At 34.5% G+C, this 22,400-nt stretch overlaps 1 protein-coding gene across 25 annotated transcripts in view; it reads right to left on the bottom strand.

Annotated features, from left to right (window-relative positions):
• Window positions 1-22,400, bottom strand: part of ZBTB20 (zinc finger and BTB domain containing 20) — a 770,327-nt gene that overhangs the window by 713,116 nt on the left and 34,811 nt on the right. For 18 of the 25 annotated variants that reach the window (XM_041721633.1, XM_041722422.1, XM_041769749.1 and 15 more), the window contains exon 1: window positions 15,401-15,651. The exons of 5 other annotated variants lie outside the window; for them this stretch is intronic. The gene's annotated coding sequence lies outside the window, so the exon portion shown is untranslated. Of the gene's footprint in view, window positions 1-15,400; window positions 16,599-22,400 lie in introns of those variants that run through there. 2 more of the 25 variants (XR_005985640.1, XR_005985678.1) reach the window with 2 other exon arrangements.

Here is a 22,400-nt window from a genome sequence, read left to right as displayed (position 1 = left end):
CTGTTGTGTTTCTATACATTAATAATGAACTATCAGAATGGAATATTAAGAAAACAATCTCATTCAAATTTGTACAAAAAGATGGAAATAAATTTTACCAAGGAGGTGAAAGACCTATAAATTGAAAACTACAAAACATTAATGAAAGAAACTTACAAAGACACAAATAAATTTCATTTCATGCTTTCTTTCATTTCATGCTTATGGATTGGAAGAATTAGTATTGTTAAAATGCCCATACCATTCAAAGGAATATACAGATTCAGTGTAATCCCTATCAAAATTCCAATGGCGTGTTCCACAGATATAGAACAAATACCTAAAATTTGAATGGAATTATAAAAGACCCTGAAGAGTCTAAGCAATTTTTGAAAAGAGGAACAAAGCTGGAGACATCACCCTTCCTGATTTCAAACTACATAAGAAAGCTATAGTAATTAAAATTATTGTATTGGCATAAAAATCATCTCAGGACCCTGGGCTCACAATCTAAGCCAACAGAACAGAACAGGGAGCCCAGAAATAAACCTATATATATGTGATCAATTAATTTATGACAAAGGAGCCAAGAATATAACGGGGAAAGGACAGTCTCTTCAATAAATAGTGCTAAGATAATTGGACATATGCAAAAGGAGGAAACTGGACCACTATCATACACCATACATAAAAATTAACTCAAAGTGGAATAAGGACTTGAACATAAGATCTGAAACCATTAAACTCCTAGCAGAAAACATAAGCAGTAAACTTACTGACATTGGTCTTGGTGATGATTTTTTGAATGTGACACCAAAAGCAAAACCAACAAAAGCAAAAATAAAGAAGTGGGACTACGTCAAATTAAAGAATTTCTGCACAGGAAAGGAAACCATCAACAAAATTAAAAGGCAACTTACTGAATGCGAGAAAATATTTGCAAATCATATATCTGATAAGGGGTTAATACCCAAAATATAAAGAACTCAAAAGCAAAAAACCTTCAAATAATCCATAAAAAATGGGCAGAAGATCTAAATAGAAGACACACATGTCCAGGAGGTACACAAAAAGATGACTTACGTCATTAATCATCAGGAAAATACAAATCAAAACCACAATGAGATATCATCTCACATCTGTTAGAATGGCTATTATCAAAAAGACTAGAAGTAACAATTATGACAAGATGTGGAGAAAAGATGGGATCCCTGGGTGGCTCAGTGGTTGAGCATTTGCCTTTGGCCCAGGGCGTGATCCCTGAGCCCCAGGATTGAGTCCCACATCGGGCACCCTTCATGGAGCCTGCTTCTCCCTCTGCCTGTGTCTCGCCTCTCTGTCTCTCTCTGTGTGTCTTTCACAAATAAAAAAAAAAAAAAAAAAAAAAAAGATGTTGAGAAAAGAACCCTGGTGCACTGTTGGTGGGAACATAAATTGGTACATCCATTATGAAAAACAGTATGGTGATTCCTCAAGGAAATGAAAATAGAACTATAATAATATGATCCAGTAATTTCACTTCTGGTATTCTTTCAAAGAAAATGAAAACACTTAATTTGAAAAGATCTATGAACCCCCATGTTCACTACAACGTTATTTATAGTGGCTAAGATATGGAAACAGCTTAAGGATCCATCAATGAAAATGAATAAAGAGGATGCAGTATACATATATAATGGAATATTATTTGGACATAAAAAATAATGAAATTGTGCCATTTGAGATAACATGAATGGACCTCCAATGAATTATACTAAGTGAAATAAGACAAAGACAAATACCATATGATCTTTCTTATATGTGGAATCTAAAACATTTTTTTAGTTAAAAAAAAAAAACTAAGCTTATACATAAAACAGATTGATGGTTGCCAGAGGTTAGGGGCTGAGGGAGAAATGGTTAAATTGTTTTTGTTTTGTTGTTTTTGTTATTTAAATAAATTGAATAACAATTTTTAAAAATCTACGGATATCTGAATAAACTATGGATATTAGTTAATAATAACATATCAATATCAGTTCATTAATTTTAACAAATGGATTGTATTAATGTAAAATGTTCCTAAAGGTGAATCCACGGGGATTCCTCCACGGAGGAATCCTCCACAGAGGAGGGGCAGTAATACACAGACTCAGTGCTATGTGCAAAACTTTTTTTTTTTTTTTTTGGTAAATCTAAAAACAAACAAAAAAACCCAATAGCTTATCTTTTATTAGGTGCCCACCACATTTGTACATGTTTAAAAGTGTGCCATGAGCTCAGAAGCTTTTTTTTTTTCTATTCCACATTCACTACCCACATATACCAATAAAATAGAGGCAGAAAGCTTGACATGATACACAGGGACCTTACAAGTCAGCTAGTTCTCAATGGTCTTAATAGTCAAAATACACTTGTGCAACCAGCTTCTAAACCTGAAATTATAAGCAGAATGATTTTTTAGCTGTTAAAAGATAGTAGCAGCATACAAAAAAAAAAGGAGGAAAGTAAAAGAGAATAAGAATAATAGACGTTTTGATCTACAGAGAAAGTAGATTGACCAAATATCTTATTGAAGCAATGAGTAACCTAGTTCCCAGGACCAGCTCTGATGCTGGAAACTACCAAGTAACTTTAGCTAACTTATTTAACCTCTACTGGCATCTATTTCCTAATCTGCAAAACAGAGGTAAATTTCAGACACCAACTGCTTTCTGTAGCCTTACACTGGCTAGGATCTTTTAAAATTTATTCCCTGAGCCAAAACCTCACCCACATGCCATCCGTTATTTTCCCTCCTTTTTCCTGTCTCCTTTGCCTCTGCAAAGAAATAAAATTAGCAGTCAAAATTAAACAAGCCCAGTGAGCAAGGTTTAAGGAAAGGGATGGAGTAAGTTGTGCAAAATTGCTTATTTGGCCCCAAAAGGTTCATTGTTGGGATATTGCCTCCCACAACTAGCTCTACTGGAATTTTTGTCAGGAAAATGGAGAACTGTTTTAAGATAGACATGCCCTTTAAGCTGGTCTCAAATCAAAATAAATTTAGGATATTCAAAAACACCCTACAGGATTTTCCCTGTGGAGTCTAAATAAATCACTGACCAAATTTTCCAATTTATGCTCTGCTGCTAAATGGGACTTTCTAAAAAATCATGTTTTAATTTCTACAGATGAAAATAGAGTACAGGTAAACTTCTTCACTATATATTTTCACTCTTCTTCATGGTAGCATTCATTTGCTTGGTAGAGTTTAAAAGAATGCCATCTGGGAAAAGACCACCCTTAGAGAAGAAAGTTAAAATAGAACCCAAATCTCCAATAAACTCGAAAGTCAGCTAAAGACAACACTATATCCACTGGTTAGTGAGTCTTTTAAAAATAATGTCTCTTTTGGGGCACCTGGATGGCTCAGTCAGTTAAGCATCTGTCTTTGGCTCAGGTCATGAGCCCGAGCCCGGCACTGGGCTCCCTGCTCAGTGGGAAGTCTGCTTCTCTCTCTCTGCCTCTGCTCCTACACCCTGCTTGTGCTCACTCTCTCACTCACTCTCTCTCTCTCTCAATAAATAAAATCATTTAAAAAATGTATCTTCTAAAATATAATTATAGAGGCATTAAGAATATCTCCCTAACATATGCATATTAAACTTTATAAAATCATGATTAGTTTTACACATAAAAAATGGATTTCAGAGTTCCTTCTAATTTTTAATATATTTAAAATATTATTAAATCTATAAAAAGGTATACATAGCATTTTTAGCAATTCATTTACTTGGTAAATGAGAAATTCTATTTGTACTATGTACAACATAGTTGTACTATGTACTATGCTGTGTACGTAGGCTGTCATTTTATACTATGAGGTGCTTTTTTTTAAAAAATGAGAATATAAAAAGTGCTCAGGAATCAGTTTTCATGCTGGCAAATCAAATTTCAATAAAAAAAAAAGGAATCAGTTTTCAGATTCTAGGAAGCACTATGACATTGACACTATTAATACTTGCATGGGATCTTAAATATAAATAAATAATTTTAAGACCAACAACAGTGGCTATGCTATCAAATTATTGTTTCATGGCATGTCATAATAGATATAAAATTTTCATTCAAATAATCTGTTCCATCAAAGAGTTGGAACTCTCAAATAAAAATATAAACAAAAAAGATTATTCAGTGGATTTTCCCTAAAGTATTATGCATTATTAACACCAAACTTTACAAGACTTAAAAAAAAAATTACTAGACTAAGTGTGGCAAAATTGTTTGTTCCCTACAAAGGAAATGAATTTTAGTCCCACAAAGTTTAATTAGTATTTAGTGGCTTGTACTTACCAGAGGAACAGCCTGACTCTGAAGGTTAACTGTACAGTCAGAAATGACATACACCGGTGGTTAAGAGCACCAACTGCTCTCGAATTTAGACTGAAACAGAGCCCAGTCCTGGTTCTGCCACTTTAGACTACAATCATCAGTAAGTCACTTAACCAATCCAAATCAGGCTTTCCTCATCTGTAGACTGGGTTAAGAAACTACTCATAGTAAAGGCATGGGGATTAAAGATCCCATAGACAATGTTCTTTAACAGTTCAATAATTATGATTATTATTACTACTTAGACTCCTTCTGACCATTCAGAATACTTGAATTCTACCTCTAGCTAAAAGTCACTTCTCAATAGCAGAATTAGAAAAAAATATATCGATTTATTTTACACGTGTAAGTAATAATTATACCATATCGGTAATACACTTTGTGGCCCTCAAGACTAGACATTATCATTTAACATAATAGGAACCTGGTAAAGAGTTATTGGTTAGGGGTAAAAAATAATATGATATAGTAGAAAGAGCATAGGCTCTGAATTCAGCTTTGATGTTTAACATCTGTGTGACATTGGCTATCTACTCTATGAGCTTCGTTGGTTTTTTGTTTGTTTGGTTTTGGTTTGGGGGGAGGTTTTTCTCTGTAACAGAGGCAGACAACCAGGGTATACAGCAGAGTTGTTGTAAAGACTAAATGAAGCAATTTATATGAAAGGTTCTCAGTAACTTCTCTTTTCCTTAATTCTAGGGTTATAGGGCAAGAGTGGTAATTGTTTGTCAAGACTGAACTTTTCTTACACAGCTGTATCAACTTTGTCCTTCTTTTTAAAATGAAATATTTCATTAGGAAATAATGTGAATTATGAGAATGGATTCAGGCGCAACAGTAAATATATTTTATCAATATACCATAAAAACAAGAGCAAGGATTCCCAAACCTTGTAATTTTATTAGAACCTATGAAGTAGTCTTTGTAAAATATTGATGCCAAATCTAGATCTAAAGATTCTGATTTAGGATATCTAGGAGTAGAACCTAGAAATCTATTCATTTAAAAAGCCCCCAGCTGATTATCATGTACAACAGCCAAGGAAAGTAGTGTCTTCTAACCTGTGTGAACCAGGTGGAACCTGGGATGCCTGAGTTCCATCCCAGACTTATTAGAGAAGGAGTTCAGAAATCTGAATTGTAACAAATACCCTAGGTAATTTTAGAGTACATTAAAGTTAAATAACCACTAGACTGGAGTCCAATACTACAATATCAAAAACGTATATAAAATTTTTCATCTTATTTGGTTATTTTAAATTTTTTCTTTCTATATTAATAAATTTACTACCATCAAAAATGAACTTATGAATGATAGGTAATAAATTTATCCAAAGAAAACATGAATTTTAGATTCATAAACATTATCAATATTATTATTATTACACATTTTTATTTTAAACATTTTATTCATTTATGAGAGGCACAGAGAGAGGCAGAGACAGAGGCAGAGGGAGAAGCAGGCTCCCTGCGAGAAGCCCGATGCAGGACTAGATTCCAGGACCCCAGGATCACACCCTGAGCCAAAGGCAGACGCTCAAACGCTGAGCCACCCAGGCGTCCCTCATTACAGGTTTTTAAACCAAAACATAAGTAATAGGGTGAACACAACACAACTTTTATCTCCAGAGCCTACAACCACCAAGAAACACTCCAAATAAGAGATGCCGTCAGTTTCAGTGTTTTTAAAATTCGTCTGTTTTTGCTTTGACTGAGGTTTCTATTATCCATTCTTCCTTTAATTAGAGCAGTAATAATGGTAAATATTATTAATATTGGCACAGGGCTTTACTATTTATGAAGAATTTCGATATACATGAACCCCTTTAATCTTCACAATTACCTTGTGAGGTGGATAGGAAGTGTAACATTTATTACTACCTTTCTGCAAATAAGCAAAAAAGCTGAAGCAATTTGCCCAAAGTCATAATGGTGTTTGCTGGTGTTTCTGGTAATATGTGGACTGAAACCTCAGATGTAAATTCCAGGCAAAAATTCTGAAATTTAAAAGTTAGCACTCATTTTTAGGGGTTACTAAAAAAAAAATTCAAAATAGCATGAAAGAGGGCAGCCTGAGCGGCTCAGTGGTTTGGCGCTGCCTTTGGCCCAGGGCATGATCCTGGAGACCCAAGATCAAGTTCCACATTGGGCTCCCTGCATGGAGCCTGCTTCTCCCTCTGCCTGTGTCTCTGCCTCTCTCTCTCTCTCTCTCTCTGTTTCTCATGAATAAATAAATCTAATCTTTTTTTTTAAATAGCATGAAAGAGTCTTTAAATTGCAAATAGTCTGCAGTCCCATACCGAAGCATGGGTTCATCTTATTATTTAAAGTTATTGTAATTTATTTTATGGTTAAGGATAGAAGGAGAGTGGAGCTCAATTAACCAAAATCAAAGAAACAGAAAAGTTAAACAAAAAATTGGAATGCCCACCAATTATAATACAATTTGCCCAATTTGTAGTTTAACCCTCTATAAGAAAATCTTCTGTGCCTCAATTTCCTCTACTAAAACTGGAATATCAAATAGCACTTTCAAAGGCTAGCAATTTAATTTTAAGCTATTGTGGTACTTTAAAATTGTTACACCAAATGTACAACTAGAGTAATACTAACATGTATCCAACCTGTACGAAAGCCCTGAGTACCTTAAGATCAACTAGTCCAGCCTGCTCATTTTATGCACAGGAAACAGACCTAGAAAGGTTAAGCATCTTACCCAAGATAACATAGCAAATTTGTTATAAAGCTGAAACAAGAAATTCAGTATCTTTACCACAGTCAACTACAATAGAAACTTGCAAATAGGCAATGCAATTTCATAATCAAAAACAGAAAGTCATTTTAATATGAAAGAAAGTAAATTTATAAAGGGAAAGTTGGAAAGGAGGTGGTATCAGAAGTATTTTTCCAAAGAGAAAAGGCCCTAAAATTATTTAAAACCAAAAAACATAAAAATAAAAATAAATAAGAAGTTATAAACCAGCCAGACATAATCATTCATTCAGATCTTAAATGTCTGAGTACCTCTGGGCTGAATGCCATAGAAAGTTCTGGAGGCAGAAGGATGAATAAGACACAGACTCTATCCTTGAGAAGCTCATGGTTTAGTTGGAAGATATGCTTACAAACAACACAAAACAATACAAAAATGCATTATAAACGATACAATGTGAAAGTGATATTACCAGAGCATATAAAAGTTGCTCTGAGTCTGGAATGATTGACCAAAAGCCTTCCAAGTGATAAGATTAGGCAAATGAATATCTCTGACAATCCCTGCCTTCTTCACCCCAAATCTAAATTGAACACATCTCTGTGCCTATAATTTTTGAAGTATTTTTAATACACAGCGAGATAAAGGAAGGGATAAAGTACACACATCCTAATTTCTCTTTTTGGTAATAAGAATTGCTAAACACACTAAAACAGATTTTTGTGTAGCTACTGAAAAATCAGAGCTTGAAACAATTTGCCAAATGTCTGTAAATGTCCTATACTTTCCTTTTCACTGGCTCATGCGTCAGAGACACAAGGTGGCACTGTCGTGCTGACATTCATTCAGGGTCCTTTCTAAATGGACAATTTGGAAAGAGGCAAAGGCCCTACTGTGACAACTAAAACCAGAGTGATATAACTGGCCTTCTCCTAGGTCTACCAGCAATAATGGTGGCTGAGGAAGGAGTAAATCATTTTGCATTTCATGAATATCACATGATGCCTCTATAGAAGAGAACATATTCTCTGATGGTTTCTGCAAAATGTCATGTTGTGTGCTCATGGAAATGTCCAAAGGAATATAGTGCCCCTCTGCCAGTGGAAAGTCAGAAGTGAACTGTTTACCATGGGCTGTGGACATGGACCGCCTCTCCATCTAGTGGCCAGTGGGGAGGAGTGGAACCATAGTGTTTCACTCAGTTAAAAACAGCCCCTTATCAAACCAACCGCAGGCAATTATGTCACTTCATCTGACAAATGGCAATTTTGGGTTTATTGCATTCATTGAATCATTAAGTAGACCCAATGATACATTGTGACATCCACTTATGCTAACGATAACAATGACCAAAAAAATAAAGTATGTGTGCTCTTTCAGATCAACTAAAATCCCTTTATTCGCCCATCATTGCCAACCTAAACTTCTCTCCAGATGTTTATGATTTACAGGTAGAAATTACAAGCAGAATCACCTACATATATAGCTGTATAAAATAAAATAATACATTTTTTAAGATAAAAGAAAATCTAAAAGGGAGCTTTTCCCTTCATTTTTATAAACACAAAATCTTATGAACAGAGAGATTATGATTTATTCAAAGTCATTATAGTCAGGACTAGAAACCAGGCCTCCAGATTTAACCACTTTAAATCCTTTTTGGCATTAATTAATGCCTCCTGTTCTCCAAAGCAGTGCTTTTTTTTTTTTTTTTTTTTTTTTTTTTTTTTTAACCACACCATAGTGTTTCTCTCAACATGCTAGGAAAGTAATTAGTTTCTAAAACTTTTATTCACATATTTTCATGCTAAGTTGATAGGATTGAAGCTATTGTATGTAAGTCCTAACACATCTCCATGGGTATATTCTGAGCCTTATTATAAGAACATGCTTTTTTCTTTTTTTTTTTAACTAACAAATTATTTACATTCATTCAACATTTAGAAAGCAAAGTAGCAAGTGGGCAGGGAATAGAGTAGAATGTGCTGGTCAAACCCACTACACAGAAATGGTTTCAGAAAGCCATTTTGTAAAAGGAAATCTAAATCCATTCAGGCTGACAGGAAGTTTGGATTTGTTTTTTGTTTTGTTTTATATAAAAAGTATTTGACTTCATTTTATTTTAAGAGAGGAAACACACACACAAACTTACACAGTCGATCACTTCATCCATTTTAATTAAACTCATGATGCTGTTTTGCCGCATGCCTTGGGAATGCTTTGTTGGGAAGGCTTCTTATCAAAACAAATGAAATCTGTCCACCAACTACAAAAATCTGCTCACAAATCCAAACCTAAGGCTTCAAAGGCAAAAGGTATGAAGAAATCCTGGCAGTGAATACATTAGAAACGTGAGATGTTATGACTTCCTCTTCTATGATCTTTTGGTGGCACCTTTGGAATCTATCTTGGAGTGGAGGAGGAATGTAGCCAACCTACTGTCAAGAGGTATAGTGAGAAGGCAGTGAGTGCTTTGTTGGATAGGTCAGATGGCTTCTACTGAGGGTTGGGAAGAAAGTATTCTTCTTTCATTATAAATTTAGAAGCTTCAAAAGCACCTACCCCTCCACCCACAGCTTTACTTTTATTCTTGTTTCCATTTGCTTTTTAATCATGTTTATTCTTCTCCCCTCTCCAGATGAGGTGAGGCCACTGTTGATTTGAGGAACTAGATAAAGTGAGAACTATTCTAGCTCTTTCGACCCAACCTAAAGTGCCAGTAATAGGCGCATTTGGCCAAGAAGACGGAGACATTAGTAAATATGTGCAGACCCAAAGTACTGGGCCAAAAGGAATTGTAGTATGTTCAGTATTTAAAAACAAAACAAAACAAAAATCCAATGTATAAGTCACCTTTGCAACTAGATGCCCCTAATTCCTATTTAAACATAAAAGAAAGAATAAACATTTTCACTCTTTAAATGTTTTGGTGTCTAAATAAGGTGTTTTTGTTTGTTTACAATAGTAGCCATACAGTTTTCATATACATACATATCTACCCAAAAATTTACACAGCCTAGAACATTCATAGTTTTCTGCTAGTAAGTTTTTTACTAAGTTTTAATTTGGTACCCGAGCAAACTGACAACATTACTTTAATTTTCTCCCAGTTGCATTTCATTTACTGGAAAGAAGCTCATACTATAAAAGGAATTTGCTAACAACAAATCACAATTTGATTACAACAGTAATTCAGAGAACATTTCTGAAAGGAAAGGTAAAAATAGCAAATTTCCAAGCTCATTTAGTAAAAAACTAAAGGCTTCTAACCATTAGATAGAATCAAAATTTAAATAATTTAAATTCAAACCTTGTTTTTAAAAAGTTTAGATTAAGAATTTTGGTGAGCAAAACAATACTATTATGCATAAAATTCATCATTATTACCATTTTTGTTTCAATTTATTGGAAATCTATTTAATTTCCAAAAACTCCAAATTCCATTAAGTAGTTTCATATGAATTAAATGCAAGTCTTTACATTAGTTTTTTTTAATATTGAAAGTTTTCAAAAACTTATTAACATTTTAAATGTATAACATATGATCTGTGCATTAAATTTATCATACCTTGAGACTCAGGGTATTCAGTGCTAAAATATTTCTAATATGAAGAAGGTAAACACATTATGCTAGAATGACCACCCTTTCCATCAGTTTCAAAAATAGGACTGAATATCCAGAAATTAATAATAATATCCTCAGTTTCCATCTAATAACTGGATGTATCAATGAATTCAGCCCTTGTTCCTTGTCTCAATATTATTACTTGGAAGTCAGTAGTTAACTTTCCCTATGAAAGTTAAAACAATTATGAAAGTGTTGCATTGGTTAACTGAACTACAAAACATGCCAGGCTGGAGTTTCACTTGAGTATCAAAAGACTTCATAAAGGCAAGCACCATGTCCTCAAGTTGATTACTTTCAAGTAAACTGAAGAATCACCCAAGGCTTGACCCTAGAGTAGAGGAGAGGTTACAAAGCCAAAGTTGAGCATAAGTTGCACACTACTTACTTATTATTACAGTTGAGCAACTACAGTGGCATAAAAGCCCTTTTTTCTTATGGGCTCTTGAATGCTGTTCCCAACATCTGTTATAGTGGTTACTACATACATGACAGTAATGATAGATGGCATTACTTCTTCCCACAGCCTCAAAAGCTTGCCTATGTTGAAATCAGAAGTAAAAGAGTTCAAAGAATATATTTTTGATATGTTCAGCATAATTGGCAACAATGTACATTTGATGATTAAATGTATAATAACTATGTTACAGGAATATATACAAATTCAGGCATTCTCTAGAATTTCGAGATATAGATATTGCCCTTGGGTTTTTGGTAAAGAATTAAAAGTATTTTACTAGCTATTTGACATTGGCTATAATCCCTGAGGATTCTGCAAAATGCTAGAAATTACTTAAGCTTTGGAAATGCACAAAACAAGTTTGAGAGAAAATTTAAGTTTCAAGTTTGCCAAATACCTAGGAATTCTATACAGAATTTGAAAATTTGGAGCAAAAAATCAAATGGCCAATGATGATTCTAGTATCATTGTAAATAATATCTAATTATTGTATGAGGTAACCAAAATGGCTCATATAATATGAAAAAAATCATTTAAAAGAGTTGATTTCTAATTAATGATAACCCTTATATGTATGCATTTTTTCAACTGCTAGTGTTTATTGTCCTTGATGTAGGTGAACTATTCCTATGTAAATGATATTTGATTCCTGTAATTTGCTTGCAATAGTTACACAGCCATACAAACAAAAATACTTAGATTTTCTTTTCAGCTCTACACAACTTTTCCTGCTAATAAGATTCTCACTGGTTAAAGAACTTGGGATGAATATACTATTTTACTTCTTTCGTAGAAGTCCAGGATATTTTTCACTGAAAAATGTAGTTTGTTATAATAGTTCTAAAGTGGCCTCCAAGGCAAGTCAGCTTTAATATCCTTTATCAACTTTTAGACCTAAAAAGGCCACCCTTAGGACTGAAGAAGACTGGAACTAGCAGCACTCAAAGAATGTCAACATCAGTCCTTCCTTTGCCAGAAAGGATCACTCGTTAGCAATATCAGCAATATGCTACTTCCATACACCTTGCCAGGCCCTGGGACAACACATTTGCTCAGGGTCTGAACTTGGTTTCCTGTGTGGCAGCATGGCCAGCCACTATTCAGCCTTGGGCAAGTCCATGAACACATCCACTGATAATTTCTATATTTATAGGAAGCCAGGACATGTGTAGATAATCACACAATTGGATATTTATGAAGTGCCAGATTTTATGAATACAGGAATTTGTTAATTAGCACAAGGACTAATCATTAAAATTCAAAAATAGATAAATAAACAGGAATGCCATTTATTTGTTCACATTTCGGGGGAAAGTATGCAGCTGTGATCCTTTTGATGAATGTGGGCTTCTGGAGAAAAATGTGAAGAAGAAAAGTATCTGCAAGTTTTGAAATCTTAATGAGTAAAATCCAGGAAATTACTATATAGTCTTTATATTAAAAACAATCGTGATAATTCGTCCCTCAACTTAAAAAAAAAAAAGTTTAAACCAGTGTATGCTTAGCATTTGAATTATGCTGTCTTGCTATTCCAGTTTTGGTCCTTTTCAAGGAGCCAAAGCTGATTTTTTACCGGATAGAAGTTAAAAAGCACACACACGTCACTCAGTACCAAATTGTTTTAGCTACAGGGCATGGCAAAGCATGAAATAACTGCTTTAGAGCACTTCCTCATGTGGGTGTGTTAGATAACTGTCCGCTCCAATATTAAAATGAAACCCACTCTGACCTGCCCAAGACTTCGGGCCTCTCAATAGATTTCATGTGCTGATAGGAAAGGCCCACCATAACCTGTAAGGCTAGTTAATGACTTTTTGGCACCCTATAGCCCTCCTGTGACACAAGCCTTTCAGTTTTCCAAAGTCCTATATATCAGAGTACACTGGTTTTAAGTTTACTTATTCACATTTTACAGTGTCCTGTAGTATTTAGATTATGACAATCCCTCCCAAAAGAGGCCAAGATTACTTTTCATACTAAAAATATTTTAAATCTACTGAAGGCTAAGAATTATAATTCTTTTTTTTTTTTTTTAAGAATTATAATTCTTATATTGTGTATAATTCTACACATTCTAAAAATCAAGCCAACCATAAATATGACTAAATTTTTACTTTCTTTTATTCTTTCTAGAAGGTTAAAAGAAATCTTTACCTTCTCCTAAAAACCTCTCCATTTTTGTTTCTCATTAACATAAATATGCTTAACATGAAATTTTTAAAATGTCATATCTGCAAAGAATCTGTGATTTCTTACCCGTACACATGTGTGAGAACATATAGATACATTTATATATATGCACATAGATATCCCCACACGTACATGTATACAGAAAAAGAGAATTGTTGATCAAGAGATACATGAAAGATTTCTTTTGAAAACAAGGGTAGAATTTCAGATAGTCCTCACAACGTTAACATAGAAAATGACAGGTGCATGAGACATGCACAGTTTTGAGATGTTAGTTTTAAAACAAATTTTTGGGTCAAGAGTTTAAAATGGAGAAAATCACATTTGAAATACCATATACTGCATACCTGCATTAACATACGCTTTCAATAGACTCCCCTAAAAGTTTCCCTTTAGATCTTTGGGGGAAAAAAAAATCTCTGACAGGACCTGAGTGTACTTAGTATTTGTTCTGTTCTTGGTCAAAGCTGTCCTTTCCAGCTTAAAAGACACTTTAGGCAATAGAAGCAAATTAAAAGTCTCCAAATAAATTTTTAAAAAGAAAGGGGAAAAAAAGACTTTTAGCAGCAAAAGTTCACCACCCTTTTGGAATAATGGATTTTTAATAAACATTTTACTAGGTCTGAACCTTGAGAATATGTTTGGGAATCTGCTCTAGCGTCCCAGGTGGCTTAAGAATATTGCTTTATGGACTTCTTTGTGTTGTCAGAGAGGCCTAATGGAATTAAAAAAAAAAAAAAAAGTCTGCCACTTCTATTAAATAAATAATTTATTATGAAAAAGGTGATTGTATTATCAAAGATCTCTATAGATCAGCATCCATTTTTTATCATTCCTCCTGTATATGTTCAAAACATCTGTGTATCTTACTATCTGACTTAATTTTTATCAAATGAATGGCAGTTTTACTTTCAGACAAATCCGAATAAAACTCCATTAAGAGTCCATTTCAGATGGACCTATTTAACTACTCCTTTGAATTTCGAAGAACACTGTTCTGGGAAAACTGTTCAACAATGTCCACTAGTTGTGAAATGCAACTTTTCCCACCATAAAAAAGAAAAAAATAAATAAAGGAAAAACAAAGCACCTCAGAACTATGTTTGAAATAACAAATACATTATTTATAGTCCCCGAAATGTTAAATGAATACTTGCAGTTGTTGCATAAGATGGCCTGATACACTTCATAGCTTCCACTTCATAAAAAGATGGCCAGCCCCCACCCCACCCTCCCCAAGCATAAATAAACAGTAACATACTAAAAAGAAACTGTCCTAGGATAAAAACTGTTTGTTAAGAAAGTTTGCATCCTTACTAATCCCAGTGATATCCCTATAAATCCAAAAGTCCATCTGCAAAATAAAAGTTACAAAACAGAGTACCTTGTTCCTTTCAAAATATACCCCCCACATGTAATATAGAAGAGTGTGTGATAAAAAATAATCACTAGATTCTTACCCAGCCTCAGTGACTACCCCTCACCTTACAGCCAATGCCATCAAATAAATATGCTGGCAAAAAGTATTCAACCTGCTTAAAGGATTTAAATTGTAAATATGGACTTTAAACTTCAATGTAAAACAAAGAACAAGAGTCTTACTTTAGTAATACCCACACTGGCACTGCAGCTAAAACTCATTGGCACATAACTAACACAACCCAGTTAGCAATAAATAAGGACAACATGATATATAGACAGACAGATGGAATTGCATAAACAGACAAGAAAAGCAAAGAGACTAACAAACATACGGAGGGGTCTGTTATAAAAGAGTGAAAGATACTGATTTATTTGGTACTTTAGTGAGAAAAATAGGTTTGTTTGCAATTATTTTTAAAGTAATTAAACTGAATCACAAGGGCACACCCTTTAAATAAGTAGGAAGAAAAGGAGTAGAGGGTAGGCCTCCTATAAATGTTCCAAATTTTAAGCTAGCAGCAGCTCTGTCAAACTTAAATCTGGAAATTAAAATTCAAGGAAGAAAGAATAAAAGCATTGGGGGCTAAAGGAGATGATAGGTGGGGGGGGGGGGGGGGTTTGAAGAAGCAGGATTTTTTTTTTATGAAAGTTGTCTGCCCTACCTTCTTCCCCAGCGCTGAGTTTCTCTTCTCATAATCGGTGTCTCCCTGGAAGTACAGTGTGAGTGGTAATGACTGCCTGCCTCCCTAATGAGTCCATTTTCCTGCTCTTGATGTTGTGTATATACACACACTGCAACCTACCTTACAAACCACAGAGACGGGAAGAGAGAGAGAGAGCAAGAGAGAGGGAGGGAGGGGGGGCAAAGAGGGAGAGAGAGACAGAGACAGAGCAAGCGAGTGAGAGAGAGAGAGAGAGAGAGAGAAGAGGAGGAGAGAGAAAGAAAAACAGAAAGAAACAGAGAGAGAAAGGCACAGACAAAGCCCTCCTACCAGACAGCAGACAGCCCTCCTTCCCCTATCCAGCAAAATGCAACTCGTCTAATGCAGCAACAGGTTCAGTATTGCCAGACTAACAGAGTGAAAAAGGTATATTCTCTATATCATTACTGCTTGCAAATAAACAGTTTAAGAGCAGCTGGCTCCACCTTCTTTATTTATGCTCCATTATGAGGAATGTATTGTTTCAGTTCTGGCACACAGTACATGTAATTATCATAAATACATTTTTGCATATTAGCAGGAAATAGTGAAATGCATAGCTTATTTGTGCAATCTTTTAAATTTTTTTTTAATGTGAGAAGAGTGTCAACAAATCTGCTCTGACAAAAGCCTAGTAATGATTTTAAAGTCAGAGGCAGTCTTAAAGGAGGCTCTGAAAGAAAGACTCCATACAATAGGAAAACTGATCTCAGACAAAACTGATAACTGCAAAGAAGAAATCATTGCTCAGTAAATAAATCAAGACCATACGCAAAATTGCAGACAAAAACATAATTAAGTTTAATTAAGTAACTAATAGACTAGTACTCCAGAAGAGGCAGATTGGTTTCTTATTTGAAGCATCTATCTGTACAAATATCACAATGCAATGTACTCTGTGTGAACAGGTGCAATGCATATAGTAGATAATGTTACAACAACAGAAATAAATCCCATAAGGAGCTTCCATCATAAGCAGGACAAGATTTCAGAGAATATGGGTCTGAGGCCATAGCAGAAACCCCTTGTTCTTTTATTAGGAGGGAAAAATAAAATTAATCAATGCCTCTAAACAAACCTTTCTTAAAAAGCAAAACAAAAACCATGTTTTTGTTTGTCTGATACCTCTAACAATTTTTTTAATATGCTAGAACCAAAATAATGCTGGTATTACACTCCCCACACATCACGTGATCCCCACCCCTTTTTCCCACTCCCTGGTGCCTTTTTCTCCCATAGGTGATATACTTGCAGCTATGGAATTACAAACATCAGAAAACAGAACAAGTTTCAAGCTCCTGTTGTCCCCCAATTTTTTAAAACTAGACTCTGCTTGTCTACCTAGACAACCACCTTCCTTAAAATATTTTTGTACAATTTGGCTGTGTGTCATTTAGATGGGACTTAGGAACATCACAATAAAGGTTAAATATTCTAAAGAAAATTTACATAAAAATGGAAAATGTGAATTCATCTGACCCATTCAAATCCTGAATCTGGGCACCAGTAATTAATTGTGTATTAAGTATATTAATTTAAAAATCATCCTTTCTGTGTGGCTTAGTGTTTTTATTTTACCATTCTGCAAATATTAGAATGTTCTTTTGCATAAACATAACTACTGTATTATATAAGCATCAATTCCTTCCCTTAAAAGCCAATTTTCAGTTGATAAAATAAATAACTTAATTACTTCAATATATAACTTATAGATGAACTGTATCTTCATCTGATGCACAAAAATCTTTTAACATATCAGTTGAATCTTGGATCATGCTCAGAACAGAGATCAGTATTGTTTTAGCTATTTTAAGAGCAGAAAACCTATAGCACAGAAATTAGAAGACGATGTCTAGCTACACATTGTGCAAACTGTCCTGGGAAAATTCTACTAGGAAATCAAGAGTCCAGCCCTCTACTCTTAGTGTCAACCACTAATTCCAATTCTCAGGTGGTGTAATAGTGCTTTACCTCTCTCAAGGCTGGTTGCTTAATAAAGAGGGGACAGATACACAGGCAAGGGGATGTAATAAAATAAAAGGAATATGCTTTTGGTCACATGTCTTAAGAAAAACCTTTCTAAAATACACTTAGTGTGCCTGAGGTACCAGCATGCATCTCGCCCCTTACTGCTCAGCCTGGCAGTTCTGTTTTTCTACTATTGCCCTATTGTTTCTCTAAAGCTTTATTCAAATGTTTGAAGAAAAATACCACTTAAAAAAGCACACAAGCCTCACAGTTTGACAGACTCATTCAAATTAGATATTACTATGTCCTGATTTTTAAAACAAGGTTCTAGGTATTTTTGTTTTCTTTCGTTTTGTTTTAACCCAAAGAGAATAAGAAGACATTATTTGAGTTCCACCAGCAGGAGTCAAAAGGAATGTAAAGGACCGTGAAAGCTATTCACCTTTTCTAAAGAACAGCTAGCTAGTTGAATTTAAAAAAGAAAAACAAATATTTTGGCTTGGTGAAAAATGCACAACACCTCAATGCTTTCCTCTATATCTGCACACTTTACTAGATTCCAAGCACAGTAAGTGGCACATTCTTAGTATTTTCTGGAGTTCAAGTCACACTCTTCTTTCTGGGATGGGAGACCCAAGTATTGAATTAATCATAGCACCATGTGAAACAATACTCCTAATTGACTATCAGACTCTGGAAGTTATAGTTATTAAATTAAGTGGTTTTGTATGTTGATAAGCATGGGACAATTTCATCTGGTAGAAAGATCCTAGAGTGGGAGTTAAAAACTGGTTTTGGTTTCAGCACTGCCACAAGTACTTTGTATACCCTACACAAGCCATCTAACCATCCTCAGTTTCCATTTCTTCATATGAAAAAATAATTAAATTTAAAAGGAAAGAACTGAAGTGAACAACATAATAATGATTATGATACTAGCTAATGCTTAGGTGCTTATACTATTTGCCAGGCCCTCTTCAAAATACTTTTCTCTTATTAACTCATTAAATCCTAGTGACCGTATGAGGTAGAGATTATTTTTAGTGGCACTTTCAGGTAAAAAACCAGAAAGGTTAAGTGATTTGCCTGAGATCACACAGCATAGCAGTAATAGGATTTGAACCCAGACTGTCTGGCTTAGAGCTCATGTGCTTAGTCCCTGTACCCTACTCTTTCCTGGCATCTAATGACAGCTAAGGCTTCATCTATCCATAAGATTCTGTGCTTATAAGTCAAACCCAGCACATCCTAATGATTTCTCATACCTCGCTTACTAATATAGTGTAAATTTGCTCTTCTAATTTACACAGTTCTCAATACATTTGGTTTGAGAGTCTAACGACTCTAAAAGTTTACATACTCCACTCAATCACCTTTATTCCCCAATGTCCGTAAATATGTTTCCATTTGATTGAACTGGAAAAAACCTATAGTCAATAAATAAACAATGTATAAAGACTAATTGCATTACATATAGTTTCCTAGATTATCCATTTAAATGCCTTGTGTTTAAAAAAACAAAAAAAAAATTTTTTTAAAAGCCTACATAATCCTTAAAGGTTCCTTAGCTCAAGTATCGAATATCTACTACTGATGCAAATAATTGCTTAAATAACTAAATAAATAATATATAAAATACAACAAAACAAATATCCCGTTTCCCAATAGCCTGAGAAAAGCATGGAAAAGCAAGGATTCAATTATAAATGATTTGAAAGAGATGCTGGGTAATACCATCATTTGATTTTATACACTTGGTTTTAACTTTGAATTATTTAGAGATATATTCTGAACACTTTGATACTAATGACTCATTCTGCAAGAAAGAATTTGCCCCTTCTCTGATCTTTGTGCATTAACTAAACATGGATTGTGTGCCCATTATGTGCCATTCATGATACTTGGGGGTGAAAAGTGAAGTTAAAATGCGTGATTTAGTTTCTGCTTTTGAATACTCCACAGGCTGGTGGGAGACAGCATGTAAACAGTATTAGCGTAAGCAAATAATCTTGCCACTCCATAATGTGATATGCCATGTAATGCAGTGCCTTAAACTTTGTGCTTCTCCCTCAGAAAGCTAAAAATGAAATCCAACAAGATAAATATAAATACCTAAATTTAGTATGTGGCTTATGAAAGATGTGTATGTGTATGCGCACATGGAACAGGGGGATGTCCTGAGGTTAGACTGGAGACAAATAATTTATTCTCCAGCAGCATGGTTTATAGACCCATTGAGTATACTTTATCCATTGCTCCGAAGCTGCCTAGTAAAGTGTCTTCTACAAATGCACAGTACATGAAATTCTTAAGCATTTGAAGAAATCAGTGGTAACTATTAACCTAGAACATAAAATTTCATTAATTTTAGAGTTATGGAGTCCTTTGATAAATGAATACTTTCAAAACTATGTGGAGGGTGATTTTTTTTTAATTTGAAAAGAAAAAAAATCAACCAATTTCAAAAGCATTTACCATTATCTCAAATATATTTTTGCAAAGTCCTTTTTCAGGCATCATTAGTGTTTTTATATCATGTGAGGCTAAACAGAAAAAAAGGTTGAAATAGTTTAAGACTGTTCATAAGAACATTCCTAAAAACAAAAGGGGGAGTGGAAATAAAAAAGAAAGAAAGAAAGAAAGAAAGAAAGAAAGAAAGAAAGAAAGAAAGAAAGAAAGAGAAAGAAAGTTAGTTCATGCCACAATGAAGGAAAGAATAAGAGTTTTAGTCCTAGTACATGGATGGAAAAGGAAAGACGGGTTAATGGGTCAAAATGACTAAGTGCTACGACTATACTGTCATTGAGGCCACCATCATAAAGTTAATTCTATGCAGCATAATTAGATAATAATCCTTAATTTGGGTCATCTGTTTTAAAATTGTATCCCATTAGTCCCAAGAAAAACTAGAAGAGATTGTAGATAAATCGTAGTTTACTAACACTAGGTCAGTAGTTTGAACCTTATATGGGAAGAGGTGTATTTCAATTCTAGTCAACAAATATTTAAGTTTTAAACAAACAAAAATTACATGAAAACTACATTACTTGGAGTACCTTTACTATGCCCTTTGCAGTGCTATCCATAATCATCTGTCCTTTACTATACCTCCATTGCCACTAGACTGAGGGGCCCACCAGAATAGGGGCTCCACTTATTAAGCATTGACAGCCTACTATCTGGAAGAACACTTGGAATATAGTTAAAGCTCAACAGAGTTTTCTTAAATGAATGAATAAAGGAATGAATCAACAAATGAAAAAACAAAGCAATAACACATGGAATTTATAAACCTTGGTTAATTAAAAACTTTAATAAATTTGAATTCAAAGGATGATATAAACTTCTAAATAGCATTTAATTTTTTTAATTACATATAAAATATATTATTAAGATCTTGAGAAAACAAAATGGTTTTAATAGAACAAAAAGTAATACTCCTCAACTTTTCTCTATGTATGAAAAATTTCATGGGGCATCTGGGTGGCTCAATGGTTGAGCATCTGCCTTTGGCTCAGGTCATGATCCCGGTGTCCTGGGATCAAGTTCCGCATCAGGCTCTCTGCAGGGGAGCCTCCTTCTCCCTCTGCTTATGTCTTGCCTCATTCTCTGAGTCTCTCATGAATAAATAAAATCTTTAAATTTTAATTTTCATAAGAAAATGTTGGAAAAAAAGTGTTGCCCCATAGCTAGCACAATTTTAATTCACATCATCTCTGAGAAGAAAATTCAGTTTGCCTTCACATTTCATGTAGTCATTATGTCTTCTATTACACAAGTGTTCAAGTATAAATCAGAAGTTGGCCTTAAAATTCCTTATGGGAGAAGGACTGTCCCCTTTGAAGAAAAATACCTTGGGATAAGCTGGTTAGGGTCAGAAAGTGGGACATGAATAATTCTTCTTGTGGGGTGAAAATGTGCTGCATAAGATATTAGTAACGATTTGAAAGTAGGGGAGCATAAAGACAAAGGAGGAGGAGGAGGAGAGGAGAATGCCAAAAAGAAAGATGGGCAGTGAGAAATTCCCAATGTGGTGGCCAAAAAATTTAACAGAGTGATGCTTAATATCAATTTCTAAGACATTTACATTTTTGAGATGCAAATCTTCTCTTCAAACCTTCTACAAAGCTTGATATATTGTACAGCTTTGTTTAGTAGTGTAACAAGGAGTACAAGGATGGAAAATGAAGGTATGCCATAAATTCACCCATACACTGTAGCCCTTGTAGACAGAGAAGCTTCTTAATGAGAGAGACAGGAGTTCCAAGGACTGACCAGTGGCACCGTGAATACCAGCCAACAAATAGTGAATGATGAATAGCAAAAAGTCAACAGTATCTTTAACACAGAATGATTCAAATATAGATTTGAGTCAATCACCTCTTTCTACAAAGATACAGGAGAAATATGGTCATATGGAGAAGAAGCATATAATGTCTGAATTACAGTTTTGTTGTAATTTCATTGTTGTTACTACCTCCATAAACTGATTTTAAATGATATGAAATCTTCAGAAACATAGGGGAAGAGAGTACTTTCATGACATGATAAATTTTGAATCAAAGAATTAAAAAACGGGATCCCTGGGTGGTGCAGCGGTTCGGCGCCTGCCTTTGGCCCAGGGCGCGATCCTGGAGACCCGGGATCGAATCCCACATCAGGCTCTCGGCGCATGGAGCCTGCTTCTCCCTCTGCCTGTGTCTCTGCCTCTCTCTCTCTCTCTCTCTCTCTCTCTGTGACTATCATAAATAAGTAATAATAAAAAAAATTAAAAAAAAAGAATTAAAAAACATAAAAATGTCATTCATAATATCTCCCTGGCTCTAGAAAAATGTATTAGACATGTATACTGCATGAACTTTTCCTGCTCCCTGCTCAATCCTCTCTCCTAAACAATCTAGGACAGTGCTGGCAACTGCTTTAAAGTTTCAACATTTACATAATAATTTATTCATATGTACAGGCTATATTCAATACACAAGGAAAAAGAAAC

The sequence above is a fragment of the Vulpes lagopus genome, chromosome 1 (genome assembly GCF_018345385.1).
Source record: "Vulpes lagopus strain Blue_001 chromosome 1, ASM1834538v1, whole genome shotgun sequence".
NCBI lineage: Eukaryota > Metazoa > Chordata > Mammalia > Carnivora > Canidae > Vulpes > Vulpes lagopus.
The sequence above is the reverse complement of the archived record's forward strand: the minus strand, read 5'-3'. Positions and strand labels throughout refer to the sequence as shown.